The following is a 13,163-nucleotide window of genomic DNA, read 5'->3' as shown; positions in this document are numbered from 1 at the left end:
ATAAAATTGTTATTTAGAACAAGAAATTTAAATAAAAAAGGAGACATCATGAAAAAGGTTAAACGTAGCGGTGTCCGTGATGTGGTGTGTAAAGTTTTTATTCGGTGTTTGTCCGAATTTCAAGCTGGAAATTTATTGACTGATTTGGAAAACGTTTACAAACGTACAGCAGAATATACCGGTGAGATTCCATTTATTTTTGCTCAGTACTACCATGTACTACGTAAAATAGAATATTCCATTAGTGACGAGTGTTTAATGTATGTATGTATGGCGATTATTACGTTTTCGCAATTTAATTTGAGGTTATTTGTATGTAAACAAAAACTAGTTTTTATAGTGCGACCAGCACAATTTGAGTCAAGAAGTTATATCCAATCCAACCAGCCTCAAATAAAGTACCTAGTTTAGATTTTACTACATAGTATAGTGATAACTGTTTTCATACAGCTATCTATCTATTTATTAATCAAACCATAAGAAAAAAAATCATATTTACTGTATCATATTTACAGATACTGAAGATGCCCCGTACCCTCTTGCCAGTACTTCGAAACAGAGTGATGATCAGTCCTTTGAAGGAGTAGAATATTTAGATTTTGATGAATTATATTAATGTACAAAATTTATCTACAAAAAAAATAAAAATATGTGGTTTTCAAATAGCCTTGTTTTTTTCTACCCGACGGACCCAGAAAGAGGGTAATGTGTTTGAGCTGCATGTATGCTTGTTTGTTTGTATGTTTGATTCTATGTGCGCCTCTGCAGTCTAAGCACTTGACCGATTTTTATAAAATAACTAATTCCTAATACATTTAAGTAAAATTTGACCTAGGTAGGTCAATTAAAATACTAATGTATTTTTGTCTTAAATTTACACTTTTGCTACAATGAAACAATTATAACGGTTTAAATCGCGGTATTTATTTTAGATTATATATATATATATAGATTTTTGGATTTTTATTCTATAGTATCAAGATCGCTTGCGTCGCAGTATCAGTGTTGCTATATGAGCGACGGTGGCGCCCTCATTTATTTTCATCTCTTTTGTGTCGCACTGTACAGCACTAGAGCGCATTAAGCGGCATAATGCTTAACGTTGAATGTTCCAACTACAGCAACGCTTCGCACAATCGAGCACTAGAAAAAGTAATGCGCGTGAATTGATGCGTGCAATCGATTTATCGTTAGTAATTATTAATTGTTGGAAAAAATTTTAAAGCTTTCGTTTCATTGTAGTTTTTTCGAAATAATCAAAGTTAATTCAAATTGTGTTAAAAAAATAAATATAAGTATGGATGAAGGTACAAACATTGAAAAAAATGTTGAAAAAATCAAAATCCAAATTACTTAAAATAACCGTAAATATTTTTCAACCAATTATTATGTATACCACTTTATTTACACATTAATGAGGTTATTGCTAACTCTATGATTTTTTTTTTCAATACTGAACTTGGCGCAACCTGCTGGTGCGTTTCACGTTCCAATTAAGCATCAGCATAAATCGGCATTGTGCGGCACTGAGTCGCATTATGCTCTGTAATTGGAAAACGGGGACTATGTACTACATAGTAGATAATAAACTATAGAAAATTCCACCCTAATCCACAACCACTAATCCAGTGCGTTGCGTGAACCACGAAAAACAGACAGTCTTCTACAGCTGTTTAAATTAATTTTATATAGAATGTACCTACTAATATGAATGTATTTCTATAAAAATATATTCCCAATTTTTTTAATGACAATTTTTTTCACAACATCGACAACCTACAATTTCACGATCGTTTGTTTATATGTTTTATAACCTAGACAATTAATCTTATACATATAAATCCCATCTCTGTGCTAAATTTTATACAACTTCGATCATCGATGTTTTCGTGAAAAAATAAAAACAATTATAATATGTACCTATTCAAAACTTCACAATAGTAGGCTAATATAATTTTTGAATACACATTACAAAATATATTTTAGTTACCTAACACTGCGCATAAACCCAGCTTTCTAAAATTCATCCGCGCGCCCGCATACACCCCTAGACCCTTTTCCTGTGAGCTCATCAAACACTAGGCGCAGCTAAAAACTTGATATTATGTTCAGCTAAAAACTGAACTAGAGACCTAATCTTCTCTACAGAGCAAGTAATAAGTGATTTTTTTATCGAGTCAATTTTAATCTATACTATCTATACTAATACATATTATAAAGAGGAAAAGTTTGTAAGTATGTATGTAAGTATGTATGTATGGTTTTCACGCAAAAACTACTGGACCGATTTCAAAAATTCTTTCACCATTAGAAAGCTGCATCTTTACTGAGCAACATAGGCTATATTGCATTTTCAAAAAAAATAGGAATCCTTACCAAAAATGCAATAATGTAACCCAAGGTGTAAAAAAATCCTCAATAAAACTTCTGTCATCGCGTGCGCTGCGGAATCTATTGAAGATAGAACAAAAAAATGTTCTACGGTATTATAGAATGGATCAATATCTACAAGAAAGTCCGCGATACCATATGTCCATCTTCAGTAGTTATGTTACTACAACAACTTTTTTACGTTTTCAAAGTAAATAGAAGTGCCGACAGTAATCAAACCATGTTATCCATACACATATATTAATCCTTATCCCATTAAATGATGTTTTATTATAGACTGTTTCAATACCAGCAAAATACTTTTTAAATGAAAAGAATTGGATATTCCATTCAAAAGATATAACGAATTTTTAAAAGTGTCAATCTACAGAAAATAGTAGGTATACTGTTCGAGCAGGCCGTAGTGCGGGGGTCACGGAGGAATTCTACCAATATGCGTCTTGACGGAACACAGTGGGGTTTTGGTCGGTAGGAATCCGACATAACCCACGGCCCCTCCCCCGGAGGCCGTGGGTATCTATGAAAGATTTCCCCACTAAAACAAAAAAAAGGCCTTAGTGCGGGACGGGGTAAAGGTGATTTTCATGTGATTAAAAATTAAACCTATAGTCCGACCTATAGTAGACTTTTCACTGTAACGATATCGCTATCTATGCGTGTGAAACCGCAGGGCATTGCTAGTATTTTATATTTTTGATCAAATAAAACACTCGAAAATATCATCTAGGTTGATGCATATTTTATTTTTTAGATTTGGTCTTGAATATTACATTTACACGTATTATTTAATAGTAAATTGGTAATTTTGCTTTATAATATCAGCTACTTTAAATATATACCGTCATATCCTCCAACATTGCCTTTCCAGCCTATCTTTGCCCAAATTGAAATTTTAACTTTCCTGAGTGTTTATGTGGAGTAGCATGACATTTAAGACTTGTTTTGTTTTTTGGTAGAAAATTAAAGTCTTTTCTCGCAACACTGATTAGATAGCACATGTATAACGTCAATCAGTCTGCTGCTACATGTCGACAAAGAAGGAGGTGTTTTGGTGGTGCCAAATTTTTCTAAAAAAACTTGTCTCTGATCACTGGGAATCAATTAGAATACGTGAATATTTCTTATTATTTATTAAACTAGAATATAAAAAAGGAGGTTATTTGTTATTTACAAGCAAAAATACGTAGTATTATAGGAGTTTTGTCGCTGGGCAATGTAAGGTTAATAAATGTAGTGTGACCTATCCCAACATTGCCCAACCGTTTTGAGGTGCTAGGGCTGACACATTTTCACAAATAGGTAGCAAGGTAATTTTTTTTAGGTATAAATTAAGTACACAGCATGTTTTTTCTTTTAGGTACCTAGGTAGGATTGTACGAGTATGTATGCCTACCTAAGTACTTTTTAAATGTGTAGTAGAATTTACGTATAGGTACATAAATATTCATAATTTCAGTTTCATTTTAAAGATATACCTAGAAACAGTACGAACGCAATATTATTGCATGTGTACCTACCTATTACTTGTTACCCACCTACATATTTTATTAAACTTAATTTTTTCATCCTTTACCTAGTTGATTTTTTTGTGACAACCCTAGACCCTAAAAATTTTTGTATGAAAATTGTGAGAAAATTACACCTAACTTTGCCCATACAATTTAATGAAGATCTACTTATTTTGGATCATTTTTTGTAAGAGATTCGGCATCTCTGCCTTGTCTTGTACTTTGTCTCTTAAAAACAGCTACGTAAGTCTTAAAATGGCTGAAATATTAAAGGTGGGCAAAGTTGTATACTTTTCCACCTTACTTCGCCCACCTCTTTCTTCCTTATTTTTAGAGAAACTATTAAGAATATGATTATTTCAAGTATATATATTCATCCTAAATTCAATTCCCTACTCAAATAACAGCATCAATTCTGTCCATATTTTGTTTTTTCTTGTATATGATCAAAACACTGTGAAAAGCGGGCAATGTTGGAGGATATGACGGTATATAACAAAAAAAAAACTCTACAGCAACAGCTGTATATCAATTAAAAAATATTACATTAAACTATCGGATAAATTTTTAAAGTTCGTATCGTTGAGAACAGCAGAATATGCAAATGGAACGAGCGTAGAAAGAAATTTAGCCATAACGTCGGTATCATCGTATGAAACAAGAATTACACCACTCAAAAGCGGTAAAGTACTTAAACTAGAACACTTCAGGCTTCAGCTCTCACAAGAAGCTCGCATAACGACCACGTCTACGACCTTGATTCTAAAAGCATGTACATCCAAATGTCATATCCATACAGACTAACTAAGCACTGCGGTTGACGCGGTCAGGGACGTGTGTCTCTGTTATTTTAATTACTCTGCATGGTCCCAATACAGATTGCAGTGTTGCTATTTTTAAAAACTTGCGGTCGGAATGGCAGGCTTCGGTTTTACGTTTGATTGCTTTTTTGAATGCGCTTCGCGAAAATTACACTAAACCACTATAATTCCTCGAACTGCCCATTCACTTGAATGAAAATAACATTTTATTGGACCAGCTGGCTTTGTAACGATATAAGTGATTGCAGATACAGAGAAAAATGAAAATATATAAGGTTTATTAGCGAATTAAATGAGTTGGAATAACTTTTTATTCGTTGTGGTTATTACCGTTTATAGATTAAAATAGATTTTTAGAAGACAAAAAAGCCTCTTTGGAATAACTATATTATACTAGATTTCCGCCCGCGGCTTCGCCCGCGTTTTCAAAGGAAAACCCGCATAGTTCTCGTTCCCGTGGGATTTCCGGGATAAAACCTATCCTGTGTGTTAATCCAAGTTACTCTCTATATGTGCTAAATTTCATTGTAATCGGTTCAGTAGTATTTGCGTGAAAGAGTAACAAACACACACACATCCTCACAAACTTTCGCATTTATAATATAAGGAGGATTGGGATTGGTATTATTAGGATAGAAAGCAGGATTGTAGGTACATCGAAAAATGCGAATCATCCTTGAACAAGGCTTATTTGTTAACTTGCCGTCTTTTTATTCATATAAATCCTTACATTATTATTTGGGTAAAACCGCGAAAAATTGTACCGTTACATTCATGACATCATAACAAACGTTACATACATGACTGAATGTTACTTACATGACCATTATAAAGCTTAGTACATATATCAGTTATCTTTTCTTCCTAGCATTAAAAAGTTAACGTCGACACGGTGTCTTACACTCACACGACAGGAAAAAATGGAGATATAGGTAGGTAAAACCAATTCATATCATAAAATAATGAATTAAAACAAAAAGATGCATAAATCAAAATTGTATTGAAAAAAATTGATATTTTTTCCGCTTTTTATTCCTTTCTGCATTTTTCGTTTGTAGTTCTTTATATTTCTCGGGATTTTGAACTTGTAACTTCTCTCGATATTTTTTTGCCTTTCGGCATTCGTCAACGCCATCTGTAATTTGATTTTCTCATTTTTTTTTGTACAATCAGGTAAAATATATTAAGGTAATGGAAAACTATAGATCCAATGATATCTTGCACATCAAAATCCGTTCAGCCATTTAGATTTGAGATATTATCGTCCTTTTTTCGCGCAATTTTTTATTAGACCTATGTGTTCTAAGCCTAACAATATGTCATGACTGTAACGTAACACATTTCGTTACACATCGTTACAATCATGACAAAAAATGCGGGCGACATAACCTTAAATTATAATTACTACTCGATTGTGAATGCTAAGAACCACGAAGTAGTCTGATTCTTTAGTTTTATAGTAAACCTACGTAAAGATTTATAATAATAAGACAGAATATATATACTTACCTCGCAATCGAACACTTTAAATACCCTTTTTTCGAGCGACAAATCTCACATCAATACAAAACACCATTTCTCTCAAAGAAAAAATGGCTGCTTTTGTTTTTTAAATTTTGCCAGCATGCCAAATAGTGTTGCCACTCAATAAAATAAGAGAAGGATTCTGATAATTCTTATAGTATGGCAGTTAGAGACGTTACATACGTGACGTTACACACGTATAAAAAAAGTGGACAGTTTTTTAAATAATAATAAAAAAAAGATTAAGGCCTTGTGCATTAAAAGATTTTTATGTACATGTTGAATAAGAACCGAATAACTTAAATTTTTCATAAAAATGCGAGTCAGTCATACCATTTCGTAGGGGTTATCAGTTTTTGTCACAAGGGTGTTAGGTGGACAAATATTTTTTATATGGACAGAAAAGTGGAGCCAGTAAAAAAAATATAAAATAAAATATTTCTGCAAGAGATAGATTGAGTTTTATGAAATAATCTAAAAGAACACAAGCATACCTTTTATTACATATCTAACAAAACACTTGTTGTCAAAAAACGTTGATGCCATATGAGAAATAAAATGGGAACATTGAAAAAATAATTCATGTACAATTTTTCGCGGTTTTACCCATTTACGTAAAATACGAATGTGTGTTTGTTTGTTTGTGTTTCTTTCACGTCGAAACGAAGCAATTTAATTATAAGCTTTTTGTACTATCTTGTGGAAGCATTTTACCGCGGTCAAACATCTCTTTTCCATGAGAATTTCAGTACTTTATTAGGTATAATAACAACTACTCAATCCCTCACATAATAATTATAAAATACTAGCGGTCCGCCCCGGCTTCGCCCGTGGTACATATGAAAAATAGATGTTGGCCGATTCTCAGACTTACCCGATATGCACAGAAAATTTCAAGAGAATCGGTCCACCCGTTTCGGAGGAGTATGCAGACTAACATTGTGACACGAGAATTTTATATTATAAAATATATCTAGCGGACTCTAGACATGTTATTTTAGTACCTACTTAAGGTATTACAAGATATTAACTATTATCTCGCAATACCGTGGGAATATATTCTATGAAATTCAAAACCAAAACATTATTTTGGATAATAATTATTACACACGTTTGAAAATGTATGTAGTTCCAAAATATTCGTAGTTATGCAAAATCATTCTAATTACTTATTAAGAATCTGATCTAATATCAATTTCATTAATTCAAATTTTCGAGAAGATGAACACAATATCGCTGACTTAACAATCTATGAACTTGGTTTCTCAGTAATTACTGTGGTAATTACAAATTCATTTGTGATTTTCATCAATAAGCATTCTGGTTTTATCTATGGCATACAATTGTATTTTTAATTGTAAAAATATGCGAATGTCATTTGCGTTCCATTGTTCTAAATTTAAATTTACCACCATTATTTTTTTCTTAAATCAAATGTTTTTTTTTAAAGACAGTTCATTTATCATAGGTAGTAATAATACTACTAATGTACGAAATGTGATTTCGAACATTCTAGAACGTACCAAGATTAGTTTGGGCCTGTTAATTGAATACAATTTCTGTTCAAAGGGAAAAGCAATGTAATTACTTAGCACTTGTTCAAGCTGCTTATGCTTAAAGGCGACGGCAATCTGTTATCAAGTTAACTGCACGTAAGTAACTTTCCTTTATAAGAGAATTCTATTTAATTTGATGAAAATAGAGAAACTTCGTAGTAAGTTTATAATTTTAGATGTAAGACAAAGTCGCATTTAATTCGTACTTTCTTGAATAAAGATAATACGATAACTATAGTAAAAGTCTTAAAGTCAAACTTTTAACAATTTCTTTGATGTAAAAAATTATAATTATATAGAACTAGCCGCGCTCTGCGGTTTCACCCGCGTGGCTCCGCTCCTGTTGGTCTTAGCGTAATGCGATATTATAGCCTATAGCCTTCCTCGATAAATGGGCTATCTAACACCGAAATAATTTTTCAAATCGGACCAGTAGCTCCTGAGATTAGCGCGTTCAAACAATCAAACAAACAAACTCTTCAGCTTTATAATATTAGTATAGAAGTATAGATAAATCAATCATGTATAAACTAAATCCATGACCACGTAACATACACACAAACACATTTGCATGAATAACATTCGAATTTCCTATGTTAAAACTTTTTTAAAATTAATTAAAATGTGTCCCGGGAATTCGTTAAAAGTTTGTTCATATACAAGGGACATAAAAACCAACGGTTCGGTATGGTGTCGCCATAACATTATACGAGAACCTTGTCAAGTAAACGACTATTTTGTACCATAAAAATTCGTATATTAAAGAAAATTGTGTGGTATTGTGTTGTGTAATGTGTTCGAGATTTTACTTGCTTCTACAATATTCAGTTAAACATTTATTTATGTAGTGAATTTTAGGCGAATAAAGATGGATAAACATCTAAAACAATTATTTGTGTAAATATTATGAAAGTATCTACGTCAAAAAATTTTAATGACCATGTACCGATGTTAAAAAGTACGTAGAGAAAAAAAAATCATAATATATCGTATCTACCGTATTTATTCTATTATTTTTTTGTAAGAAAATCCGGTAATACTTATCATTATTTATTTTACGGTTATTATGGTTTTACCGCTTTTCCTCTTATCAGTTTAGATAAGCCCCAACATGGTTTAACATAATTTTATAATATTTTTCTTATCCCCTTTGTAGCACGAATATGTTAAACAAATAAATAAATATAAAGAAGAGCTAAGAATGTTAATTTCTTATCAAATAGACTACAGGCCCGTGTTGAAAAAATTATGGGTCATTTGACCCACCACCTGACCTATCTAGAATGATATAAGAGCATAAAATAATAAGATTCAGCACTATGACGTCACTTGTAAGCTGTCCACCTGAGTGCAGATGAGAATTCGAAGGTTCAGGTAGAGATTTTCTCCCCTTGTCTCCATGATTTTTGTACGGCGTTGCGAAATAATTGATTAAAAGTAGTATAGAAATAGTATGACACAGATGCCGTACAAAATCAAATGACCAAATTTACCCCGGCAACTGTCGAAAAATAAAAATAAATTCCGACTTTGTGTACCACCATTTTTGTACGGCATCTGTGTCATACTATTTCTATACTGCTTTTAAGCCATTATTCCGCAACGCCGTACAAAAATCATGGAGACAAGGGGAGAAAATCTCTACCTAAACTTTCGAATTCTCACCTGCACCAGGCCTCCGTCACTCGCTCAAGGTCGCGCTATAAGTGCCTACCGCACAGTAGGTCGGTACCGACCCAAGCGGCAGTTGGTTGGCACACGCGAGACTGCGCACCCGCGTCACGTTTCCCGCGCTCGCTACCAAGATGCCCGGTTATTGCGATGTGGACGGGTGTCGGAGTTCAAGAGTGAATAACAAGGAATTGTCAATTGCCTAAACAGGAACAAACCTACCAGGCTACTTTTTATCCAGGAGACACATATAGCGGGTCCACGCGGGTGAAACCGAAGGAAACAACTACTATCAATAAGATTTCATTTTTTTTATTGTATAATGTAACAAATATAATTAACAATAAAAAATTAAGTGTTTCAGCAACTCTGTGTTTAATTTACGCGCTCGGTACAACCCTAAAGTTTTCGTTTGATGACGCAATCACGCAGCGTGCGCGGGAAACTCGCTTCTCGGTGCGTGTTCGTAGAGTACATTTCTTACTGCAGCCGAGTTGCGGCGCATTTTGTAGGTAAATATAGCGTAGGTATTTTAGCTTTTGTATGGGAGTGATGTATCTGTTACGAAGTAACTATTCTCTAATCTGTGCCTGCACTCAGGTGGACAGCTTACGAGTGACGTCATAGTGCTGAATCTTATTATTTTATGCTCTTATATCATTCTAGATAGGTCAGGTGGTGGGTCAAATGACCCATAATTTTTTCAACATGGGCCTGTAGTCTAAAAGATTATATTGTCATAGTATTTTTATGTTACTTTATTTCAGCTCTGGCAATCCGGTTCAAAACAACATTATTTGCGAATAATAGTTACAAACATTTGCGTACATTCGTCGAGCATTATTACAAACTGTTGCTATTGGTAAAATATCAGCGTAGTAGATTAGTAGATGGTATAGTAGAAATGCAGAGTACGATAGTAGAAATAGTAAAAATTGATGACTCAAAATTTCAGGTCCAATTTAAGCGTCGTAGATAGAATAGTAGAAACGCAGAGTACCTACGATAGTAGAAATAGTAGAAATTGTCGTCTCAAAATTTTCAGGTCCAATTTAAAAACGTACAATAAAGAGCCTTTACGACTCTTCTTAACACAGTATTAAATATAGATGACTTGTAAAGAGTCGCGACCTACTAAACTTAGTGAAGAATAAAAGATAGAGCTCAGGTCAATGCCCTAGATGTAAAGTAGGCTGGGATTTATAAACGTTTTAATTTGTTTGAGTGAAAGAAAGTTTTAATAGGACGTATGGTGCATTTGGGATTAGAAAGGAACTTTGTCCTTGTATATGCATTTTGAATCTTTTTGACTTACAGCATGGGAGCTTTTATATTCTGCTAAGTAAATACTGTTTCCTTTACCTTTGTAACATGACTTTACTTGGTATTAAATATAGGGTACCTAATATTATCGAAGTTTGATGTTCTAAGTAAGATATTCTGATAATATTGTTGAATTTTCTACCACCATTAGAAAAATAACTCGGGAATCAGACCATATTTTTATACTTACATATTATTGTGTATTATTTTAAAGTATGTTCGTTTATTTACCTAGTGATCAAAATATGCATGTAAAACCGCAGGCCTAAAAAGTGCATTTAATGTTCCGCCATGAAATAATTGATTGTGCGAATAATTGTGAAATTAAATTGCCTTATTAAAACGTAATTCATAAATCACTGGCTAGACTTTTGTGCAAATAACATTATTTAATTAATGTATTATTTTGTAATATTTTAATGTGAATTATTGGCGCAGTCAGCAGTGGCATTGTATTTTTAGTATATTATGGTTGCAAATTGATGTATTATCAGTATTACAATTACCTACTGTTTTATATTTATTTTCGTTACACTTGCTTTTGTGTTTTATTCTTGTAACATGACCCGGCAATTTTAATTAGCGTTAACTATAATCGTGTGCTCTGATTGTCAGATATAGTTTGCTTTTGTTTCTCATTTGTCAATACAATATCGCCATTTTTAATATGTACTGATAAATATCACGTAAATATGCTTTCTTATTCTTCTACTAATGTATTACTATCTACTGTTTGTTCTTTCATATAACAAAATTAGAAGAGAATAGCAATTTAACGCTTAAAACTAATTTATACTCTGTACAAGAGATAAGGTAATTTACACACTATCATTATGGTAATAGAATAATAACTGTAATTGAAAATGATACCAAAATCTCAGACAAGTATCTAGCCCTAATAAAAACTGCCTGAGTTAAATTAAAACTTACCCAGTAAAAACATCTTCCTACCAACCAGACCGAAAAATTCACAGAAGTCTCATACGTGTTAAAATCAGCTATAAATTTCCACATAAATCATTCCATACAGGACACTGTGAATCACGTAATGGATTCCCCGTACACGTGGCTTTGGTCTGGTGATCATGACGCACAACGCTGAGGTATGCGCCCCGACGCAGCGTCACGACGCAGCATTTACCTTCCCTGCGGAGAGGTGGTCAGTTGATTTTGCCGCAGCTACCAAGGTAGACGTGAACATGAACAATTTTGCTGTAATTATCAAACTTTTATGTTTTTTGTCTATATTTTTATATAAAGAAGGATAGCTGCAAACTAATTCTATTATTGTCTACGAAAAAATTCATATTGTCGCATTCATATATGCCGTGACGCATACCCGCACACCGCAGCGTTCAATCGAGAATGACGCCGCGCTGTGCGGGAGTACACCTCCCCACTCACCGCGCTTGCCCTTCGCCGCGGACGCATACTGCGACGGAACAAGAGAACATTGTCGACGTTTTTCATATGATTGAGTGTCCGGCATCGCAAACCGTATACCTCAGCGTTGTGCGTCATGATCACCAGACCAAAGCTTAACACGGCCAAGAAACCAAACAATAAGGCTACGTTTCCACCAGGGATGTGCGAGGATGTGCAGCGAGGAATGTTTGTAATAAGCAATAGTATCGCTTCAAACGCTAAACGCTTCAAACTTCAAACTAAATGAAGCGATATGATTGGTTATTTACTTACATACACATTCCTCGATACACGTTCTCGCATATTATTGGTGGAAAAGCATCCTAAGGCTGCGTTTTCACCAGATAAGTACGAGGATGCCTGAAGCAATCCTGTCGCTTTATTTACCTCGCCTCGGTAAGCACAGCTTTAGAAGCGATACTATTGGTTCTTTACATCACCCTCGCAACGTATCCTCGCACATCTGATGAAAAAGCACCCTAAGGATAAGGATATAAGTATACCGGATGTACTTAAGCTCATCCGCAGTGAAATAATTAATTGCATTATTAACGTTACGTCAATACAGACGTTTAATTAAAAATGACGAAGTAAAACGGAAAGCGACCTACATAGAACGTTCTAGCATTTATTTATTCACGGGAACCATGAATGGGCTGGATATTGCCGAAATCTCAGCGTTTGGCTTGCTCTCTGAGCAATCGAATAATGGAGTGCTGTGCCGATTTTGGATGCTTTTTTGTGATGTAATAATTTATATAATATAGCTTTCCTTTTTTGATATCGAAATCGGAGATTGATTTTTTGCATAGATTTAGATTTTAGATTTTTTATAAACGTAGCTAAATTAATAATACTTGCCATAGACCATAGCTATTTTTATGACATTTATGTTGTTTATATTTTAGAGTTGGAAGAGAAGAAGAGGCCGGTTGTATAATTAT

At 33.7% G+C, this 13,163-nt stretch overlaps 1 long non-coding RNA gene across 1 annotated transcript; it reads right to left on the bottom strand.

The window, feature by feature from the left end:
• Positions 1-5,701: 5,701 nt before the first annotated feature.
• Positions 5,702-6,340, bottom strand: LOC149899335 (uncharacterized). The gene is made up of 2 exons (XR_016457973.1): positions 6,230-6,340; positions 5,702-5,855 (listed from the first exon to the last, which is right to left on the bottom strand). It is a non-coding gene; the product is annotated as an uncharacterized LOC149899335 (long non-coding RNA).
• Positions 6,341-13,163: the final 6,823 nt, after the last annotated feature.

Source organism: Colias eurytheme, chromosome 21 (genome assembly GCF_061535395.1).
Source record: "Colias eurytheme isolate Ceu_HAF_F1 chromosome 21, ilColEury1 Martin Lab GWU primary, whole genome shotgun sequence".
NCBI lineage: Eukaryota > Metazoa > Arthropoda > Insecta > Lepidoptera > Pieridae > Colias > Colias eurytheme.
Note: the sequence above shows the minus strand (reverse complement) of the source record. Positions and strands in the feature narration are given on the sequence as shown.